Source organism: Oncorhynchus tshawytscha, unplaced genomic scaffold (genome assembly GCF_018296145.1).
Source record: "Oncorhynchus tshawytscha isolate Ot180627B unplaced genomic scaffold, Otsh_v2.0 Un_contig_4934_pilon_pilon, whole genome shotgun sequence".
NCBI lineage: Eukaryota > Metazoa > Chordata > Actinopteri > Salmoniformes > Salmonidae > Oncorhynchus > Oncorhynchus tshawytscha.
Genome location: NW_024609814.1, coordinates 540,333 through 564,160, shown reverse-complemented (window position 1 = coordinate 564,160; position 23,828 = coordinate 540,333). Strand labels below are relative to the sequence as shown.

The 23,828-nt window shown below is 45.0% G+C and overlaps 1 long non-coding RNA gene across 1 annotated transcript; it reads right to left on the bottom strand.

Annotated features, from left to right (window-relative positions):
* Positions 1 to 8,775: 8,775 nt before the first annotated feature.
* On the bottom strand, positions 8,776 to 12,179 carry LOC121846004. The gene is made up of 3 exons (XR_006082974.1): positions 9,170 to 12,179; positions 8,896 to 9,068; positions 8,776 to 8,851 (listed from the first exon to the last, which is right to left on the bottom strand). It is a non-coding gene; the product is annotated as an uncharacterized LOC121846004 (long non-coding RNA).
* Positions 12,180 to 23,828: the final 11,649 nt, after the last annotated feature.

Sequence of the window (23,828 nt, the reverse complement as noted above, 5' to 3'; positions counted from 1 at the left end):
CAAGTCTGTGTTCTTGTGTATCTAAAGCACTGACTTATCCAGAATACTAAACACTGTCTCACAAAACAGGTCAAGTTTCAGAACGAGATAGCAGGTTGAATATTTGCTCATACAGGCGGCTATTTTTGAGGCAGAAAAATCCTTATGGAAATGTATCTCATAACATGGTTTAATAGGTAAGCCTATAGAGCCGGTGTTTGGCCTAAAGGCATGAAGGGGTGAAATAAGAGAGGTGTTCATGTTAGACTGACGCTTTGGCCTAAAGCTAGCTGGTCCGGACGAAGGTAGAGATTCTGCTGCCACGTATACTGCTGTTGCACACACACACACACACACACACACACATATGCACATACACACGCGCACAAGTAAGGAAGCAAACACACACCCTGTCACACTTATTAATTTCAATCGCCAAGTCTCACTTAAAGCAACGTCTTTGTTCAGTACCACTTCAAGCACACTCACTTTCTCTACAGACCAGAAGGTACGTTTTCAGTTTAACGTTTAGTTTTCTCTTCCCCAATTTTTTTTGGCTTGGCATACAAAGGTTTTGTTTTTTCTCTCCCCCCATCGACACTTTAAAAGTGGAGCAGAGAGAGTGTGAGAGAGAGAGACATAAAGAACAGAGACAGGGAAGCGTAGTTCATTGCTAATCAATACGATTTCTCTCCTGCAACCCAAGTTTTCCCCCGTGGGCCCTCTGCATTCAAGACGAGCCAAGGCGAGCAGAGCTTGGCATTGTGCAGCACGCCTTAAAACGAAACACCTGCGAGGTGGTGGAAGAAGACTTGAAAAAAAAAATAGCCCAGTTATTTCGTAGCTCTTAAAAATGTTGGCACGTGTTCCATGAGATTTTCGGGGGAACAAAAAAAAAAAGCTATCAAATCCAACTGAAGACAAAAGAAGGTTGTTTTGCTCTGCAGATAGAGGTGCCTTTACACTAAACATAGTTGACAGTTGGACTTCAGTTTGTTATCATTCTCATATCGAAAAAACATATTTGTCCTGTGTCAGTCCTCATACAATGTGGAGAGATTTTGTTATTTAGGATTTGACAAATATGTACAGTGTAGATAGAGAGATTTGTATGGGGGAATTTGGGAGTGTAGGAGAGGGAAATGAGATTGGGAGAGAAGGAGAGGGAACAAGATTGGGAGAGAAGGAGAGGGAAAAGAGATTGGGAGAGAAGGAGAGGGAACAAGATTGGGAGAGAAGGAGAGGGAAAAGAGATTGGGAGAGAAGGAGAGGGAAAGAGATTGGGAGAGAAGAGATTGGGAGAGAGAGATTGGGAGAGAAGGAGAGGGAAAAGAGATTGGGAGAGAAGGAGAGGGAAAAGAGATTGGGAAAGAATGAGAAGGAAAGAGATTGGGAGAGAAGGAGAGGGAAAGAGATTGGGAGAGAAGGAGAGGGAAAGAGATTGGGAGAGAAGTAGAGGGAAAAGAGATTGGGAGAGAAGGAGAAGGAAAGAGATTGGGAGAGAAGGAGAGGGAAATGAGATTGGGAGAGGAGAGGAAAAGAGATTGTGAGAGAAGGAGAAGGAAAGAGATTGGGAGAGATGGAGAGGGAAAGAGATTGGGAGAGAAGGAGAAGGAAAGAGATTGGGAGAGAAGTAGAGGGAAAAGAGATTGGGAGAGAAGGAGAAGGAAAGAGATTGGGAGAGAAGGAGAAGGAAAGAGATTGGGAGAGAAGGAGAGGGAAAGAGATTGGGAGAGAAGGAGAGGGAAAGAGATTGGGAGAGAAGTAGAGGAAAAGAGATTGGGAGAGAAGGAGAGGGTAAGAGATTGGGAGAGAAGGAGAGGGAAATGAGATTGGGAGAGGAGAGGAAAAGAGATTGGGAGAGGAGAGGAAAAGAGATTGGGAGAGAAGGAGAAGGAAAGAGATTGGGAGAGAAGGAGAGGGAAAGAGATTGGGAGAGAAGGAGAGAGGAAAGAGATTGGGAGAGAAGGAGAGGGAAATGAGATTGGCAGAGAAGGAGAGGAAAAGAGATTGGGAGAGAAGGAGAGGGTAAGAGATTGGGAGAGAAGGATGAGGTAAATAAACCAGATGGTCATTATTGGCATGCATTTCTCTCTTATATCTGTTTTCTGCTGTTTATCATGTAGGGAAAAGTTTAACCCTCTTATAACCTCTGTCCCTATCTGACCCCGACCTATCCCAGAACCTCCTTATTCTATCATCACTTTCTTCTCTCTCTTCTTCCCACCCATCTCTGCATTCCTCTAAAACACCATCCCTGTCTTTCCTAATCCCCTCAACCAACTGACATGATTGAATGCACACGCCCACACACACACACACACTGCTGCCTAAACTAGCTCATCCCCCCCCTCACACACACAGGTCCAATTCAGACACAGGAGGGTGAACAGGGTCTATTAAAGCCCCAGTCTATTGATTTACATGCCACACTATGACAAAGCCCCAGTCTACACAGCCTGACCAACCAGTAGCTACAGACCACATATAGACCTCAGGGTGAGCATGGCTGTGTGTGTGTGGGGGGGGGGGGCTAGTTTAGGCAGCAGTGTGTGTGTGCGTGTGTGTACAGCCCGCTAACCAGCCAGTATGTATGTGTGAACACCCCCTGCAGCCACCACCAGTATCATACATCCCAGTCTCTACTGTAGACAGACTATATGAACTGTGATCTATAGACAGACTATATTAACTGTGGTCTATACACCAGTATCATACATCCCAGTCTCTACTGTAGACAGACTATATGAACTGTGATCTATAGACAGACTATATGAACTGTGATCTATAAACAGACTATATGAACTGTGATCTATACACCGGTATCATACATCCCAGTCTCTACTGTAGACAGACTATATGAACTGTGATCTATACACCGGTATCATACATCCCAGTCTCTACTGTAGACAGACTATATGAACTGTGATCTATAGACAGACTATATTAACTGTGGTCTATACACCAGTATCATACATCACAGTCTCTACTATAGACAGACTATATGAACTGTGGTCTATACACCGGTATCATACATCCCAGTCTCTACTATAGACAGACTATATGAACTGTGATCTATAGACAGAGTATATTAACTGTGGTCTATACACCAGGATCATACATCCCAGTCTCTACTGTAGACAGACTATATTAACTGTGGTCTATAAACAGACTATATGAACTGGGATCTATAAACAGACTATATGAACTGTGATCTATAAACAGACTATATGAACTGTGATCTATAAACAGACTATATGAACTGTGATCTATAAACAGACTATATGAACTGTGGTCTGTAAACAGACTATATGAACTGTGGTCTATAGACAGACTATATGAACTGTGGTCTATAGACAGACTATATGAACTGTGGTCTATAGACAAACGATGTAAACTGTGATCTATAGACAGATGATATGAACTGTGGTCTATAAACAGACTATGTGAACTGTGATCTATAGACAGACTATATGAACTGTGATCTATAGACTCCTCTGAATGAATCTCTTATAAGTGGGCTTCTGTCACTGTGGTGGCATGAGAGCTAATCTGCATAATCTCCCCCGGTTAAAGAAGGATGCCCGGGATGCTTTTACAGGGGGAGGGGTGTGACGGGGGTGTTAGGAATGGTACGGGGGGTTGTGGGGACACACAATGAGGACTTTGTGCGTCTCCACTGGTACAGGGTTAGACAGGGCCTACAGGACTACTGTGGGAGACACCTGTCAGGATAGGAGCCTGAGGGAACTGGTACTGAACCCATGAAGAGGCTTCTTTAATGAGGCGTTGTGTGGGGGGCGCGGTGGGTGTATGAGTGTGCGTGTGTGCGAGAGAGAGAGAGATTGAGTGTGTTTCAGATCAAATCAAAGTTTATTGGTGGCGTACACAGGTTAGCAGATGTTATCGCAGGTGCAGCGAAATGGTTATGTTTCTATCTCCAACAATGCAGCAATATCTAGCAATACAATAACAATGCACACATTATACATATACAGTCTACCAAGGCCTTTCAGATCCATACACATGTTTATTACAGTGATAGTTGTTAGCCAAGCATTGATGTTGTCATTCTCTCTCAGGTCTTGTCTCTTATGATCACAGTAGAGGTGACAGCACAGTTATAGAGCAGCAGCATGATATGATTACTTTATTGAGCCTTTATTACTTTATTTTTACATTTTAAATGGACCAAACTGTCTGGGGCACGATTACAGACTTGGATGAATGGGCAAAATCAGATTTGGGGTGTTCGAACACACATACACACCTACAAACAAACACACACATGCAGATAAACAGAGACACACACACACACACACATACACACACACATACACAAACAAAGTGCCTTAAGTGCTGGTAATGTCTGTCATGCTGCTCTGACAGCAGTAGTTTAACGCAGGCAATCTGCTTAATATGCCCAATGTGAGACATTAGATTCAAACAACATTAAGGAGATTTGGACTATATTGTTTTCTCACGGCACCGTGGAGAGAGCGATAAAATTACAAGGAACTAGAAATTGTAGGTTTTAGCCCCAGCAAACATGTCCACATTGTCTCGGTGTGGGCCCAATTTGGGCTAAAATATTGGCCCCATCTAGGCTGCCCACATTGGGCCGATGCGCCTTTGGTGTGGGCTATTCTGTGTTTAGTTGGTATGGGCTAGCCTGTGTTGGGCTGGTGTGGGCTATTCTGTGTTTAGTTGGTATGGGCTAGCCTGTGTTGGGCTGGTGTGGGCTAGCCCGTGTTGGGCTGGTGTGGGCTATTCTGTGTTTTGTTGGTATGGGCTAGCCCGTGTTGGGCTGGTGTGGGCTAGCCCGTGTTGGGCTGGTGTGGGCTATTCTGTGTTTTGTTGGTATGGGCTAGCCCGTGTTGGGCTGGTGTGGGCTAGCCCGTGTTGGGCTGGTGTGGGCTAGCCTGTGTTGGGTTGGTGTGGGCTAGCCTGTGTTGGGTTGGTGTGGGCTAGCCTGTGTTTAGTTGGTATGGGCTAGCCCGTGTTGGGCTGGTGTGGGCTAGCCTGTGTTTTGTTGGTATGGGCTAGCCCGTGTTGGGCTGGTGTGGGCTAGCCCGTGTTGGGTTGGTGTGGGCTAGCCTGTGTTGGGTTGGTGTGGGCTAGCCTGTGTTGGGTTGGTGTGGGCTAGCCTGTGTTTAGTTGGTATAGGCTAGCCTGTGTTGGGCTGGTGTGGGCTATTCTGTGTTTAGTTGGTATGGGCTAGCCCGTGTTGGGCTGGTGTGGGCTAGCCTGTGTTTAGTTGGTATAGGCTAGCCTGTGTTGGGCTGATGTGGGCTATTCTGTGTTTAGTTGGTATAGGCTAGCCTGTGTTGGGTTGGTGTGGGCTAGCCTGTGTTTAGTTGGTATAGGCTAGCCTGTGTTGGGCTGGTGTGGGCTAGCCTGTGTTTAGTTGGTATAGGCTAGCCTGTGTTGGGTTGGTGTGGGCTAGCCTGTGTTTAGTTGGTATAGGCTAGCCTGTGTTGGGCTGGTGTGGGCTATTCTGTGTTTAGTTGGTATGGGCTAGCCTGTGTTGGGCTGGTGTGGGCTATTCTGTGTTTAGTTGGTATGGGCTAGCCTGTGTTGGGCTGGTGTGGGCTATTCTGTGTTTCGTTGGTATGGGCTAGCCTGTGTTGGGTTGGTGTGGGCTAGCCTGTGTTGGGTTGGTGTGGGCTAGCCTGTGTTGGGTTGGTATGGGCTAGCCTGTGTTGGGTTGGTGTGGGCTAGCCTGTGTTGGGTTGGTATGGGCTAGCCTGTGTTGGGTTGGTGTGGGCTAGCCTGTGTTGGGTTGGTGTGGGCTAGCCTGTGTTGGGTTGGTGTGGGCTAGCCTGTGTTGGGTTGGTGTGGGCTAGCCTGTGTTGGGTTGGTATGGGCTAGCCTGTGTTGGGTTGGTATGGGCTAGCCTGTGTTGGGTTGGTATGGGCTAGCCTGTGTTGGGTTGGTGTGGGCTAGCCTGTGTTGGGTTGGTGTGGGCTAGCCTGTGTTGGGTTGGTGTGGGGTAGCCTTTGTTGGGCTGGGTGCTGATGTAGGATATCTGATGTTGGGCTGATGTGGGATTGGTGTGGGCTAGCCTGTGTTGGGCTGGCTTAGGCTAGCCCAACTTGCCCACCAAATACCCACATGGGGCCAATGGGTTCATGTTTGCTGGGGAGAAAGAAAAGAGAACCTTCCCTCACAGCTATCTGCCTGAAGCTTGAATACACATATTACTCAACGCAGGTTGGACTGGACTGAGCCAGCCCAGAGAACATTTTGATAAAGGGGACTTTTCTAACGCCTTCAAAGACCTGCCTTCATGAATTGGACCCAGAGTTCCAATCAGCTCAAAACTATTTGTTTTAATGTCGTTTATAGAGCTGGTCTTCATTCTATTTGAACAATCTTAAGAGCTGTCATTTTATTGTGAGGAACTGCAGTTTTATCAGACGTTTTTTCTGTTTTGTCCTCTGTGTGAGTGATCCTTCAAGTTCAGTATGAGAAGCCTTAGTCAGTAGTCACAGTAACACTGTCTAACTTTTACTCAAACAGTAGTACTACTCACTTTTAATAACTAAATCCTATCTGGGCTCGGGAGTAGCTCACTTACACTGTATGAGGCTGGCTGTGTGTGTGTGTGTGTGTGTGTGTGTGTGTGTGTGTGTGTGTGTGTGTGTGTGTGTGTGTGTGTGTGTGTGTGTGTGTGTGTGTGTGTGTGTGTGTGTGTGTGTGTGTGTGTGTGTGTGTGTGTGTGTGTGTGTGTGTGTGAACCCATGAGGCTGTGTGTATGTATGTGTATGCACGCGCGTGTGTGTGTGCGAGAGAGAGAGAGAGTCTTGACATAGAAGGGGTGTCCTCCACTGTGATCACCAGGAAAGCAATGATGCCTTGCTGGGAATGGGATTCAGAAGCGGTATCAGAGCTCAGAGGCCCTAATTCTGTACTGGGAATTCTGCCATCAACACCAGTAACAAAATAAGTCCACTTTGGCTTAGAGGGGAGAAAGGTTTTGCTTTGGCCCCTGACTATCAGTTAGTCAAACATCAACAGATTTTAAAAAACAGCAGTGTTTATAATATACAGTAGCTGCAATAGGATGGTTCAATGCAGACTTTAAATTAAATAATATCAGTTTTCTTTCAACTACATTGAATGAATCAATTCCAGCCTCGTACCTGAGGTTGAATAGAAATGTAATTACATACAGTGACCAATAGAGACCACCAGAGGCCCAGAATATAGAGATGTGAGATGAGAACTCACCACACATAGTCCATGGTTGCATGGGCCCAAGACCCTCAGTCCATTGTGTGTGTGTGTGTGTGTGTGTGTGTCTGACAGAGGTTTGTGTGTGCGTGTGTTCAGTGGTGTCTGAGTAAAGCATTCTGGGCATAGAGGAAGAGAGCCTAAGGAGTGGGTAGTGTGGGGAAGGGGAGCTACAGGAGATCATTGTTAGAGAAGGAGGAGTTGGCACTGAGAGAGAAAAACTATTTTAGACACTACTTGTTAACACATAGGCCTATATCGCCCCTAACCACGACATTTTATCTTATAGAATTATCGTAGTTTAGTGTGAACGCTGTATGTGTAACCTTTCAGTTGTGTGTGTCAGAGGGAGGGAGAGTAAAGGAGAGAGAATGTGTGTGACTAGTCTGGTAAGCATGAGTTGGCCGGTATAATTGTATTCTCTCCTCCCTGGCATAGGCAACGTTCTGCGTTTCATATGAGGAGCCTGAGCGTTTAGACCAAGCTGGCACAAGACGCCTGACACACACACACACACACACACACACACACACACACACACACAAACAGCAACAATGGTGTGCTTTATAAGGTGCCCACCGATGTCATGGCAACCCCCATATCCTCAGAAAGAGGGAAGATGTTGTGTGCCAAATAAATGCCATGGTTACTTTTTTTAAGATACCACGTTGCCCAGAAACCCTTTGAAGCTTATTAAGTGAAACCAGTGGGGAGAGAGAAATGGAGAGAATAAGAAAGAGAAGGAAAAGGAGAGGTGGGAAGGAAAGAGAGGGTTGAGCGAAGGAGAAGGGAGAAAGAGAAGCAGAAAAAGAAATAGGGAAAGAGTGACGGGGTGAGGAGGGAGAAGGGGAGAAAGAAAGTGTGAGGTGGAGATTGAGAGAAGGAGAAAGGCAGAGAGAGAAGGAGGAGAAGTGGGAGTGTATCCGGTTTCTGGGCCAAAGTGTGTCTTTGTTTTAAGGAAAGGACACTGTGAACCTGCCTAGAGAAGCAGGGAGGGGCAGCTAGGCTAGTTAGTGTGCTAACACTGTGAACCTGCCTAGAGTAGCTAGGCTAGTTAGTGTGCTAACACTGTGAACCTGCCTAGAGCAGCAGGGAGGAGCAGCTAGGCTAGTTAGTGTGCTAACACTGTGAACCTGCCTAGAGCAGCAGGGAGGAGCAGCTAGGCTAGTTAGTGTGCTAACACTGTGAACCTGCCTAGAGCAGCAGGGAGGGAAGCTAGGCTAGTTAGTGTGCTAACACTGTGAACCTGCCTAGAGCAGCAGGGAGGGAAGCTAGGCTAGTTAGTGTGCTAACACTGTGAACCTGCCTAGAGCAGCAGGGAGGAGCAGCTAGGCTAGTTAGTGTGCTAACACTGAGAACCTGCCTAGAGCAGCAGGGAGGGAAGCTAGGCTAGTTAGTGTGCTAACACTGTGAACCTGCCTAGAGCTGCAGGGGGAGCAGCTAGGCTAGTTAGTGTGCTAACACTGTGAACCTGCCTAGAGCAGCAGGGGGCAGCTAGGCTAGTTAGTGTGCTAACACTGTGAACCTGCCTAGAGCAGCAGGGAGGAAGCTAGGCTAGTTAGTGTGCTAACACTGTGAACCTGCCTAGAGCAGCAGGGAGGGAAGCTAGGCTAGTTAGTGTGCTAACACTGTGAACCTGCCTAGAGCAGCTAGGCTAGTTAGTGTGCTAACACTGTGAACCTGCCTAGAGCAGCAGGGAGGAGCAGCTAGGCTAGTTAGTGTGCTAACACTGTGAACCTGCCTAGAGCAGCAGGGAGGGAAGCTAGGCTAGTTAGTGTGCTAACACTGTGAACCTGCCTAGAGCAGCAGGGAGGGAAGCTAGGCTAGTTAGTGTGCTAACACTGTGAACCTGCCTAGAGCAGCTAGGCTAGTTAGTGTGCTAACACTGTGAACCTGCCTAGAGCAGCAGGGGGGAGCAGCTAGGCTAGTTAGTGTGCTAACACTGTGAACCTACCTAGAGCAGCAGGGAGGGAAGCTAGGCTAGTTAGTGTGCTAACACTGTGAACCTGCCTAGAGCAGCAGGGAGGGAAGCTAGGCTAGTTAGTGTGCTAACACTGTGAACCTGCCTAGAGCAGCAGGGAGGGGCAGCTAGGCTAGTTAGTGTGCTAACACTGTGAACCTGCCTAGAGCAGCAGGGAGGGGCAGCTAGGCTAGTTAGTGTGCTAACACTGTGAACCTGCCTAGAGCAGCAGGGAGGACCAGCTAGGCTAGTTAGTGTGCTAACACTGTGAACCTGCCTAGAGCAGCAGGGAGGGAAGCTAGGCTAGTTAGTGTGCTAACACTGTGAACCTGCCTAGAGCAGCAGGGAGGGGCAGCTAGGCTCGTTAGCGTACTAACGCTAATGCCAATCAGCTTTTCACTGATTATGCCAGTATTTTTTAAATTATATATTTTATATATTTTTATTATATATATTTTTTAATATAATTTGAATGAACTTTTGTGGCTTTTACAGAGTAATAAAAATACACTAAATATATCATAGAAGAAAACAAGGCAAAAAAACACTAGACACAGGAGAATGAAGAGCACAATTGACAGACAGACAGACAGACAGACAGACAGACAGACAGACAGACAGACAAGACAACAATAAAAAAAAGAAATAAAATACCATTAATCAGTATACAGATCATAGACCCACAATAAGCGTCAGACTACACAATCACAGAGGTCAAGTATGAGTACAAACCACCTACATAAAGTAGATTTGTCCTCAAGTAGCTGAATCGCGCCAGGCCAGGCCTGACAGTACTGAAATTAGCATTTTGTTTTGACGGAGTTGGTTCACGAAGGGGTCCCACATCTTAAGAAATTGATGAGGCTTATTTAGAGTAGAGGAAGCCTCATTGGAAATTAAATCAATGGCCCTTTGTTCCCATTGACTTCTTGAGGATGCCTTATCAGATATCCACAGCAGAAGAATACATGTTTAGTGCACAATGTAATAAAATGTGTAACATGTGCGTAAGGAAATCGAAGAGGCAGCTCCTCTCTAGTTTCCGTCTAAAAAACGCTGCTCCCAGCTGGAGAGAGCGTTCAAGAAACATTATCTCCTGTAGAACCTCCGACCAGAATGGTTTTTATGTAACAACAATCCCAGAAACAATGAATAAGGGAACCTCCTGCTTCCTGAGACTTAGTGTAAAGACAAGACACATTAGGTTTCATTCAAAGGGGTCAGAAATGAGGAACAATCATTGTGCCCTTCTAAATTTCGGACCTGTCCCCAGATAGAGAGATGTTCTTCAGCATGTAATGAATTGTCTTTAGTTACTTGCCTATCTTTGTCTGCGATATGTATAAACGTTTACGGAGTGGGATTGTCCCAATAGTAGCTGATTCACCACTAAGCCAAGAGGCTCTTGAGTTTTCAATACTCTCAATAAAGCTCAGTTGAGATGCCAGTTGATAACATTTAAGAGAAGGGGCTGCTAGACCAGCTAACCTGGTAGGTAGAGTGAGATAGCTGTACTTCAGCCTAGGTATTTACCTTGGCCAGAAGAAAATGATGATAGCATGGTCTAACTGGGTAAAGGTTTTTCTGGGAAGTAAAAGTGGGACCATTTGAAAACAGTATAGCAGGCGAGGGAGAATATTCATTTTGATAAGGTGAGTACGACCTAACCACGACAGAGAGGCAGGCAACACCCCCTATCAAGATCATTTTGATAAGGTGAGAACGGCCTAACCACGACAGAGGCAGGCAACACCACCTATGAAGATCATTTTGAATAGAGAGCAGGAGTTGGGTCATCTATACATGCATTTTAGCACAGGAGAGATTTTAATAGTCAAGTACGTGAAAGCAGAGGGAGGCCATTGGAAAGGCTGATTGTTGAATTAACAGCCTGGGAGTCACCACGTGTCATAGCCTCAGACTTTATACCTAGAGGAAGCTCCTAAAGAGGTAATAAGGTCTACAAGTTTTTGGAATAGAATTTCTACACGAACAGCGAAACATCATCCGAATATGGAGAAATGTTATTGCCTTTGGTCTCCTATTGGATCCCACCTATAGCATCCTCCAGCCTTATTGCCACAGCTAATAACAGAACGGTCATTGGACAACCCTACCTGGTTCCATGTCCTAGTGTGAAATCTGACCCCTTTGGTGAGAACAGCAGCAGTAGGACAGGTGTCAAATACCCCTATCCATTTGATGAACTCATCTCCTAGTGTCATAATCAGATAGGTCCACTCGACCCTGTTAAAGGCCTTCTCTGCATCAAGTGAGATCACTAAGGCCTCCGGGCTATATAGATTTGCATGTTGAATAATGTTTAGAAGTTTCCTTATATAATGCTACGAGTATCTGCCCTCGGCAAGCCCCGTCTGGTCGATATTGATGAGTGAAGGAAGCAACGCTTCTAGCCTAGTGGCCAAGGTTTTGGCCAACAGCCGTACATCTGAATTCTGGATAAAAATTAGCCTTAATGAAAGAGCCAATCATCAGCTGGTTTGCCCTTCTTTAGAATGTTATGATAGGGGGAGGGGGGTTAGTGCTAGGACATAGACAAACACACTATCCAGGACACACTCCATCCATATTGAACCTTCAACACCTAGGCGCATGCGCTGATTTCTCACACATTTACAAGCTTAAATCCGGTTACAGACCAGTTAACTAGGCCTGAGACCCCTAGACTTAGTGAGTGCAACAATATTAGCCAGCTAGTTATTGGTTTCGTAACAAGAATCAAAGAGATATTCACCTCCTTCACCATCAAAGAGGACCGTTTAACTACAGATTGAACAAACGCTGATCATTTTATCCTCAACTGTAACTCTCATGCTGTGGTGTTATGAAGCTACTTAAAGCAGCAATCCACAGTAGAAACAATAACAAAGCTCCTGTTTCTGTAAAAAGCTGAGGGATGGTACTGGAGAAATGTAACCACTCTCAAATTAACAGATAAAGCTATGGATGCAAGGACTGACCCTCCATGATATCAACATTATAGGTTTAACCATGTTTTGAGGCTATATAGTGTTTGTTTACAATTTACATTGTTTGCAAACATTGAAGTAAAACACGCTTATATTTTTGGTTCTGATGTGGTACGACAGTTGAACTAAGCTCATGAGGCATTTATACGTTGTGTTCTTCAAAAATCTATTGGTACGTATAAGTCCAAAAATGGATGTAGCAACTGCTGATTGCCACTTTTAAGTTCGCTTTGGCTTTGTAGCTTAGCTTTAACACATGTCAACATCACACCAGTCAGCACCCACTCAGCTCCCCATTGTAGCCTCCTAACATGCTAACATGAACAGACTGGCTTGAAAAAAGGTGTGTGTTTATGAACTTTGTTTAAAATCTGTGCTCTTTGAGTGCGAGTCTGTGTGAAAAAAAATCTGTCTGTGTGATAGCCAGCCTGTGTGTGTGTGTTTCATCTGTAATTAAATCAGTCCATTTCTCCTCCCTGGGTTAGCGAGGCGCCAGTGGATCTGCCCAGGGAGACACACACACACACACACACACACACACACACACACACACACACAGCGAGACAGTTAGGCTCTGCCAGTTTCATTAGAGGTGATGGATGACCTCATGAGAAATTGGCCTTGTCGTCGACACTGCAGTTACACTTACCCACACTTCAAAGAGAAACACAAACTTCTGTGTTTGATAGAAAAAGACAGTGAAATAATGCATGTGTATGCGTATGCGTATGCGTGTGTGTGTCTGTGTGTCTGTCTCTCTCGCTCTTTCTATGAATACAACTATGCATACATTTAATTGCATGTGCAAGCATCTGCGTGTTGTGGTGTGTGTGGTGTGGTGTGGTGTTGTGTGTGGTGTGGTGTGGTGTGTATCTCTGTGCATCTCTGTGCTTCAGTGCAGTGGGGGGATGGTATTAGAGTGTGTTCCCACTGTGTACTGACTCTACCAGAGGCAGCCTGGGCGCTTAGTTAGTGGTTTTGGTGGACATTTCCATATTGCCCAGGGTCATATGGGCACCGTGCCCACTTCTGACGCTGTGTGTGTGCGTGTGTTTGTGTGTGTGTGTGCGCGTGCTGTGGGTGCCCGCTGAGGCGTGGGGAGATTAAAGCGGGCGCGCAGTGGCACAAAGGGCCTGTCTAGTGCTTTTTAATTCCCTAAATTAGGGCTTGTTGCCAACGCAGTGCCAACCGAGGCTGATAGGAGGGCTCCTGGTAGGGCTAACACTCCAGAACTGACTGGTACTACTACTACTAACTACTAACTAGATAGGAGGGCTAACACTCCAGAACTGACTGGTACTACTAACTACTAACTAGGTAGGAGGGCTAACACTCCAGAACTGACTGGTACTACTAACTACTAACTAGGTAGGAGGGCTAACACTCCAGAACTGACTGGTACTACTACTACTAACTACTAACTAGATAGGAGGGACAACACTCCAGAACTGACTGGTACTACTAACTACTAACTAGATAGGAGGGCTAACACTCCAGAACTGACTGGTACTACTAACTACTAACTAGGTAGGAGGGCTAACACTCCAGAACTGACTGGTACTACTACTACTAACTACTAACTAGATAGGAGGGCTAACACTCCAGAACTGACTGGTACTACTAGAACTAACTACTGCTCACTGACAGACAGGAGGACATATAGTGGGGCAAAAAAGTATTTAGTCAGCCACCAATTCTGCAAGTTCTCCCACTTAAAAGATGAGAAAGGCCTGTAATTTTCATCATAGGTACACTTCAACTATGACAGACAAAAATGAGAAAAAAAATCCATAAAATCACATTGTAGGATTTTTTATGAATTTATTTGCAAATTATGGTAGAAAATAAGTACTTGGTCAATAACAAAAGTTTATCTCAATACTTTCTTATATACCCTTTGTTGGCAATGACAGAGGTCAAACGTTTTCTGTAAGTCTTCACAAGGTTTTCACACACTGTTGCTGGTATTTTGGCCCATTCCTCCATGCAGATCTCCTCTAGAGCAGTGATGTTTTGGGGCTGTTGCTGGGCAACACGGACTTTCAACTCCCTCCAAAGATTTTCGATGGGGTTGAGATCTGGAGACTGGCTAGGCCACTCCAGGACCTTGAAATGCTTCTTACGAAGCCACTCCTTCCTTGCCCGGGCGTTGTGTTTGGGATCATTGTCATGCTGAAAGACCCAGCCACGTTTCATCTTCAATGCCCTTGCTGGTGGAAGGAGGTTTTCACTCAAAATCTCACGATACATGGCCCCATTCATTCTTTCCTTTACACGGATCAGTCGTCCTGGTCCCTTTGCAGAAAAAAAGCCCCAAAGCTTGATGTTTCCACCCCCATGCTTCACAGTAGGTATGGTGTTCTTTGGATGCAACTCAGCATTCTTTGTCCTCCTAACACGACGAGTTTTTTCCAAAAAGTTATATTTTGGTTTCATCTGACCATATGACATTCTCCCAATCTTCTTCTGGATCATCAAAATGCTCTCTAGCAAACTTCAGACGGGCCTGGAGATGTACTGGCTTAAACAGGGGGACACGTCTGGCACTGCAGGATTTGAGTCCCTGGCGGCGTAGTGTGTTACTGATTGTAGGCTTTGTTACTTTGGTCCCAGCTCTCTGCAGGTCATTCACTAGGTCCCCCCGTGTGGTTCTGGGATTTTTGCTCACCGTTCTTGTGATCATTTTGACCCCACGGGGTGAGATCTTGCGTGGAGCCCCAGATCAAGGGAGATTATCAGTGGTCTTGTATGTCTTCCATTTCCTAATAATTGCTCCCACAGTTGATTTCTTCAAACCAAGCTGCTTACCTATTGCAGATTCAGTCTTCCCAGCCTGGTGCAGGTCTACAATTTTGTTTCTGGTGTCCTTTGACAGCTCTATGGTCTTGGCCATAGTGGAGTTTGGAGTGTGACTGTTTGAGGTTGTGGACAGGTGTCTTTTATACTGATCACAAGTTCAAACAGGTGCCATTAATACAAGTAACGAGTGGAGGACAGAGGAGCCTCTTAAATGAATAAGTTACAGGTCTGTGAGAGCCAGAAATCTTGCTTGTTTGTAGGTGACCAAATACTTATTTTCCACCATAATTTGCAAATAAATGAATAAAAAAATCCTACAGTTTTTCTCATTTTGTCTGTCATAGTTGAAGTGTACCTATGATGAAAATTACAGGCCTCTCTCATCTTTTTAAGTGGAAGAACTTGCACAATTGGTGGCTGACTAAATACTTTTTTGCCCCACTGTACATACACAGAGAGAGAGAGATAGAGGCCCTTGTTAACATTTCAACTCATTCACTTGAATTAATTTGACTGTGGATGTTGTATATGGTATACAGCCTTAGCTCATTTCAGCAAGCGCATGTGCCACCCTTATTTACAATCTTGGTGTCATCACCATCTTCCCCCCTAATACTAATGTGGCTCTTCAACTGTTTCAGAACAGTTCAGCACCATCCTGGTGTGTGTGTGCGCGTGCACGTGCATGACTGCTTGTCACTGTGTATACATGCAGTGCCTTCAGAAAGTATTTGTACCCCTTGACTTATTCCACATTTTGTTGTTACAGTCTGAATTCAAAATGGATTCAATGTATATTTTCTCTCGCCCATCTACACACACAAATTGAAAACATGTTTTTAGAAATGTGATTATTATCCTGCTGAAAGGTGAATTTGTCTCCCAGTGTCTGTTGGAAAGCAGACTGAGCCAGGCTTTCCTCTTTTGCCTGTGTTTTGCTCTATTTTGTTTATTTTTATCAAAACAAAACTTGCCGATGACAAGCATACCCATAGCATGATGCAGCCACCACCATGCTTGAAAATATGAAGAGTGGTACTCAGTGATGTGTTGTGTTGGATTTCCCCCAACATAATGCTTTGTATCCAGGACATAAAGTTTTTGCAGTTTTACTTTAGTGCATTTTTGCAAACAGGATGCATGTTTTGGAATATATTTATTCTGTACAGGTTTCTTCTTTTCACTCTGTAATTTAGGTTAGTATTGTGTAGTAACTACAATGTTGTTGATCCATCCTCAGTTTTCTCCTATCACAGCCATTAAAATCTGTAACTGTTTTAAAGTCACCATTGGCCTCATGGTAAAACCCCTGAGCGGTTTCCTTCTTCTCCGGCAACTGAGTTAGGAAGGACGCCTGTATATTTATAGTGAATGGGTGTATTGATACACCATCCAAAGTGTAATTAATAACTTCACCATGCTCAAAGAGATATTCAATGTCTGCTTTTTTTAAATCTACCAATAGGTGCCCTTCTTTGCCTGGCATTGAAAAACCTCACTGTTCTTTGTGGTTGAATCTTTGTTTGAAATTCACTGCTCGACTGAGGGACCTTACAGATAATTGTATGTGTGAGGTACAGAGATGAGGTAGTCATACAAAAATCACATCCAACACTATTATTGAGTCCATGCAGCTTATTATGTGAAGGGTTGAATAGTTGACTCAAGTCCTTTCAGCTTTTCATTTTTAATTAATTTGTTTGTTACAATTTTTGAAAACATAATTCCACTTTGGCATGATGGGGTATTGTGTGTAGGCCAGTGACACAAAATCTCAATTGAATCCATTTTAAATTCAGGCTGTAACACAACAAAATGTGGAAAAAGTCAAGGGGTGTAAATACTTTCTGGAGGCACTGTATGTGCCTGAATGTATAAGCGTGTTTGTCTCCAATCTCTCCATGCCCGCGGGGTATTGGCACCCAGCTAAAGGGCCAGTGTGTGGACACAGGGGTGTGTGTATGTCAGGTCTCCAAGGCCCCTCCCTCTCTCTCTCTCTGTGTAATCCAAATCCACTTTCAAAGGTGCTGCTCTGGCATTAATACACCATGTGACGCCATTGCCAAAGCCTTTTGACTTGCAATATATTTAAACCACTATATTCAAATGATTCATGTTCTCTCTATTGATCAGTAACTAACTTATTTGTGCAAAGTACATTACAAATGCTTTAGCAAGCTGCAGTGATACTGCACAGCAGTTGTAAATACTAACATAAATGGTAGCAATAACATACTTTCATGGATGATGGTGTGTGTGTGTTACGTGTTTAGCACGTGTGTGATGTGACAAACATTGGTACAGTGACATTAGGACATCTGGGCCTTCCTCAGTACAGCGAAGTATTGTTGATGTATGGAACGTTGCGCTTAAGTGTATCAATTGTGTATTCGTATTTGAAATGTATGTAGTTCTGTCCTTTATGTACTGGTATGAGTGTGAATGGTAGAGCTGGGAATTACCAGGGACCTCACGATACCATATTATCATCAGACTTTGGTGCCGATACGATTATCACAATTCTATGTGTATTGCGGTTCGATATTGTGATTTTTATTGCGATTCGATGTTCCAGACATATTGCTCACCATGTCTGCTGCAGAGGGACAAGAGAGAGACATTAAATAAGGAGTTTGATCAGTCATGGAAACAAGAGGGCTGAAAACATTTGTGTCCCTATTTAAAAAAGAAGATGGAGAACAAGCTATTAAGGAAAAAATACTGTTGTTCTGGTGCAGGTACAGCCAACGAGCGCAAAAATAATATTGTGAAATTGTCGAAATGATACGATTTATCGTCAAAAAAATGATGTCCCGATATGTAACTGTATCGATTTTCTCCCCCCATCACTAGTGACTGGTGGACACTGCTGGGTGTGAATGTGGTGTAGCGGAATTGAGATGGAAATGTACGACAAGCTGTTGAGGTGGAAACCATTCAATAGGAAGTTTAAAGGGAGGAAACTCCAACCGACTCAAGGTTGCTGCGTTCACGTCTATTAACTCTGATCACGGTGGCTGAGGTGAAAGCCTCAGTGGGAGCCAAGGACCTTAACCCTTTATGGGTGGTAGACTGCAACCCATTACACTATCTCAGCTAACCCTTTAAGGGTGATAGACTGCAACCCATTACACTATCTCAGCTAACCCTTTATGGGTGATAGACTGCAACCCATTACACTATCTCAGCTGACCCTTAAGGGTGGTAGACTGCAACCCATTACACTATCTCAGCTAACCCTTTATGGGTGGTAGACTGCAACCCATTACACTATCTCAGCTAACCCTTTATGGGTGGTAGACTACAACCCATTACACTATCTCAGCTAACCCTTTATGGGTGGTAGACTGCAACCCATTACACTATCTCAGCTAACCCTTTATGGGTGGTAGACTGCAACCCATTACACTATCTCAGCTAACCCTTTATGGGTGGTAGACTGCAACCCATTACACTATCTCAGCTAACCCTTTATGGGTGGTAGACTGCAACCCATTACACTATCTCAGCTAACCCTTTATGGGTGGTAGACTGCAACCCATTACACTATCTCAGCTAACCCTTTATGGGTGGTAGACTGCAACCCATTACACTATCTCAGCTAACCCTTTAAGGGTGGTAGACTGCAACCCATTACACTATCTCAGCTAACCCGTTAAGGGTGATAGACTGCAACCCATTACACTATCTCAGCTAACCCGTTAAGGGTGATAGACTGCAACACGGCTCAAGATTCAAGGCCTGGTTATTTCATGAATGTACCTACCATAGCGGGTGGTATCTGTAACAAAAGGCCTACAAATTTAAGAGATGACATGTTACCCCAGGAAATCCATTGCGGGTGGTAACTGTAAAAAGTCTATACTTTACCCCAGGATAACCATTACGGGCGGTAACTATAGAAACAAGCTAGCTTCATTCACATCAGGGGAATTTAGCCAAAAGTGTCAGCCTATTTGCAACGCACCTCCTTGTTATTGCATTTTAATGTGTTACACTGGCATTCAGTAGCATTATGACTCACATGATTACGAAGGCATTTTAACGTGTTACACTGGCATTTAGTAGCATTATGACTCACATGATTACGAAGGCATTTTAACGTGTTACACTGGCATTTAGTAGCATTATGACTCACATGATTACGAAGGCATTTTAACGTGTTACACTGGCATTCAGTAGCATTATGACTCACATGATAACGAAGGCATTTTAGTGTGTTACACTGGCATCCAGTAGCATTATGACTCACATGATTACGAAGGCATTTTAGTGTGTTACACTGGCATTCAGTAGCATTATTCACATGTGTTACACTGGCATTTAGTAGCATTATGACTCACATGATTACGAAGGCATTTTAGTGTGTTACACTGGCATTCAGTAGCATTATGACTCACATGATTACGAAGGCATTTTAGTGTGTTACACTGGCATTCAGTAGCATTATGACTCACATGATTACGAAGGCATTTTAGTGTGTTACACTGGCATTCAGTAGCATTATGACTCACATGATTACGAAGGCATTTTAGTGTGTTACACTGGCATTCAGTAGCATTATGACTCACATGATTACGAAGGCATTTTAGTGTGTTACACTGGCATTCAGTAGCATTATGACTCACATGATTACGAAGGCATTTTAGTGTGTTACACTGGCATTCAGTAGCATTATGACTCACATGATTACGAAGGCATTTTAGTGTGTTACACTGGCATTCAGTAGCATTATGACTCACATGATTACGAAGGCATTTTAGTGTGTTACACTGGCATTCAGTAGCATTATGACTCACATGATTACGAAGGCATTTTAGTGTGTTACACTGGCATTCAGTAGCATTATGACTCACATGATTACGAAGACATTCTAGTGTGTTACACTGGCATTCAGTAGCATTATGACTCACATGATTACGAAGGCATTTTAGTGTGTTACACTGGCATTCAGTAGCATTATGACTCACATGATTACGAAGGCATTTTAGTGTGTTACACTGGCATTCAGTAGCATTATGACTCACATGATTACGAAGGCATTTTAGTGTGTTACACTGGCATTCAGTAGCATTATGACTCACATGATTACGAAGGCGGTAATGTATGAAAGCACGTATATTTTTTATTTTAAATGTATGTAGTTCTGTCCTTGTCTATTAATGTTCTGTATTATGTCATGGTTCATGTTCTGTGTTGGACCCCAGGAAGAGTAGCTGCTGCTTTCGCAACAGCTAATGGGGATCCTAATACAATATTAATGTTGGTGTGTGTGTGTGTCCACACGGATGCCTGTCCGCCTGTTCTAATCCCAGTCTCTCTCAGCATCTGGAGCATTGACACAGTTTAAAGGCCTGGCGATGCCCACATAGGGCTGGCCCATTGCGCACACACTCACACACGGCCTATCTGGGGCACCAGAAGGCCCGGGAACCGCCAAGGCAGAGGCTGCCCACGTTGGCACTGCCACTGGGGGGGGGGCACTGCTGGCGCTCGGGGGAGAGAGGGAAATGAAATGGCAAGGGTGTGTGGTGGGGCTGAGGGAGTGAGGAAAGGAGAGGGGGAGGAGGGGGCACCTGGCATGGGATAATCACCCTGGGAATGGTCCCATGCCCTCTGTAGATATCAGGGAGGGAGGGATGGGGAGGTGTTGGGGTGTTAGAGAAAGAGGGATGAAGAGAGAGGGGAGATATAGAGATAGAGCGAGGGGGTGTGGGGAGATGAGAGAAAGACACAGAGAGAGAGAGGGAATGGATGGGGTTGTTAGTGTATGTATTGAGAGAACTCAACACTTCACATGGGACTGGGAGTATGGATGGTTTTATCATGCTAATGCTCCACTCTGCTCTTAAAGGACAGGTGCTACTTCTCACCCATAACAAGCTGGCATGGGATGCTTGTGATGCCCTCTCTCTCCCTCTTTCTCCCAGTCTCTATCTCTCCCTCTTTCTCCCAGTCTTTCTCGCTCTCTCTCTTTCCCTGTCTCTCGCTCTTTTTTTCCCTGTCTCTTTCTCCCTCTCTCTCCCTCTTTTTCCCTGATACTCTCCCTCTCTCTCCCTCTTTTTCCCAGTCTCTCTCGCTCTCTCTCTTTCCCTGTCTCTCACCCCCTCTCTCTTTTTCAATGTCTCTGTCACTCTACCTTTTACCCACAGCTGGCATCGGATGCTTATGGCACAACTACCCCCTCTCTTTCCATCTCTGTACTTTTCACCATACAGGCTGGAATTGGGTGATTATACCCCTCTCTCTCCCTTATCTCTCCTTCAGTCCAGGCCTCAGGTTGCATCAGGGTCGTCTCCCTCTCTCCCTGCTCTCCCTGCCCTCAATGTCCTGGCCCACTGATGGCCTATCTCTCCCTGCCCTGCCCTGGCCCACTGATGGCCTATTTCTCCCTGCCCTGGCCCTGGCCCACTGATGGCCTATCTCTCCCTGCCCTGCCCTGCCCTGGCCCACTGATGGCCTATCTCTCCCTGCCCTGCCCTGGCCCAACTGATGCCACCCCACGCCTGCCTCCTTCCTCGCCTGAACTCTCTCTCTCTGTAGTGGGCACAGATGCCCATGTTGGCCTGCAACAGCTGTCTCACCATGTGGCACTACCAAGTGTTGCCACCCAATGGAGTGGGATTGGGTGAGGGGAGAAAGGGTGGTGGGGGAGAGGGTGTGGGGAGGGGGTCTGAGTTGGGATGTGAGGGGCCGAGTTCATGAATATTAATGTTGTGATCACAGCCGAGTTCTGCCCAGGCAGGATCAAAAATCCAGGCAGATTCCTGCCTGTCTCTGTCTTTTTCTCCCTCCATCTTTCTTTATCTTTCTTCATTTTTCTAATGTTCTGCCTTTCTAGCTCTTTTGCACTCTTCTTCTCTCTCCCTTCTCTCTCTCACCCCTCTCCTTTTCTCCTTCCCTCGCTCTCCCTATCTAACCCCCCTCCCCCCCTTTCGCTCTCACTCTCTCCCAGTAGAGTCAGTAAAGGTGATGGCCAGCGCCCATGTCTCCCCCGGTCACAGCCAGGAAGCCCCTGGAAACAGAGAGAGGGAGGGAAACGTCAAACGCCTGGTTCTCATTGGTCGAAGAGTTCAAAATACACAAACCGTGACCAATAAGAAGACAAGCAGTCATCTAAGGAGTGGGACACAGAGACAGAGTAGTTTCATCCAAAATATTTTCACCCAAAAAGCTATACACGAGAAGTGCTGAAAACAGACTAGAGCCAACAAAATGGTGGCCATCGAGTGACGGGCGGCGTCCATTTTGGGGCGAGATAATTTCAGCTTCCAGAGTATCTTAAATAATCCTCCTCCTCACCTCAAATAAAAATTATATTCAGAATTCCTGAACTAACACTTACACTTGACTCCCCCGACCCCCCAATCTCTGATTTTGCTGATAGGTCCTTTATTGAGGAAAACCGTACTCACTACGACTGTGACATGTGGTTGTCCCACCTAGCTATCTTAAGATGAACGCACCAACTGTAAGTCCCTCTGGATAACAGCGTCTGCTAAATGACTCAAATATAAATGTAAGTGAGTCATCCAAACAGCTAAACAAGTGGCATCATGAATTATTCTTATTTTTTAACATTACTAAACCTACCAGGTGGTCGCTAATTCTAGCTACACATTGACAGTGGATGGGGTGAGTTAGCTACCACCACACAATGTAAAGCATTATAATCTTGGTCACAGCTGAGTATATGCAATATTCAGAGACACACTTGTCTGGTTACACAAGACTAAGCACTGTGACAGCCTATGGCTTTACACAGTACATACATGCATTCTGTTGTAATAGAAAACAGATTGGAAGGAAAACTAATCAAAAGTGAGTGATGTGATGATGGCGTCACAGTTCTATAGCTACGGCATCAGGAGAGGAGAGGGGCTGTCAGAATGAAAAGAACACACACACACACACACTCTGGCCAAAACAGCAGGGGTAAAAGCTAAAGGGACCGCGAGAAGGATGGAGCGATGGAGGAGAGAGAGAGAGAGAGAGAGAGAGAGAGAAAGAGAGAGAGAGAAAGCGAGGGATGGGGCAGCAGATCAGAGAGTGTCTCTAGTGTCGTGCTCTCCCTTTAAAGAAGAGCCAGGAAAACAGATTAGGAGTCCACTCTTTTTCTCCTGGGGAGCAGAGCACCCCCCGAACACACACACCACACAGACAGACACACACTCTTTAACACACACATACACACACACACACTGTAGACCCTCCACTGCACCAGTCCTCTTTACAAACAACAACTGTGTTGGCTAAGAGTAGCTGAAGCTAACTCTAACTGACCCGGCCCACTGCTTAGTTAATTAGCTTGTTTTCTCACGGCTGAACCGAAGACGGTTTGTGTGTTCCATCTCCTCCTTTGACCAACATGTGGACTTAGAGGTGTAATTACTGGTTTCTCTGCCCTGTGTCACGTTTGCAAACAGTTTATGGCTGTTTAATGGGAGGGAGTATTTACTTAGAAAGCCTACTGAGGTACACACTGCCGCTGTCGATGGCTGGGTTGCTCCATTTCAAGGGCAGGTGTCTGTGCATGAGTGCATCTTGTGGTTCTATTTCGGTGTATGAATGTTTTTATATCAAATAAAAATTGTATTTGACACATGTGCCAAATACAACAGGTGTAGACCTTGCAGTGAAATGCTTACTGCAAGCCCTTAACCAACAATGCAGTTTAAGAAATAGTTAATCAAATATTTACTAAATTAACGAAAGTTTTAAAAAATCAAATCAATCAAAAAGTAACACAATAAATGTACATAACAATAACGAGTCAATGTAAAGGTTAGTCCAGGTCATTTGTAAAGTGACTATGCATAGATAATAAACAGCGAGTAGCAGCATTGTAAAAACAAAGGGGGGTG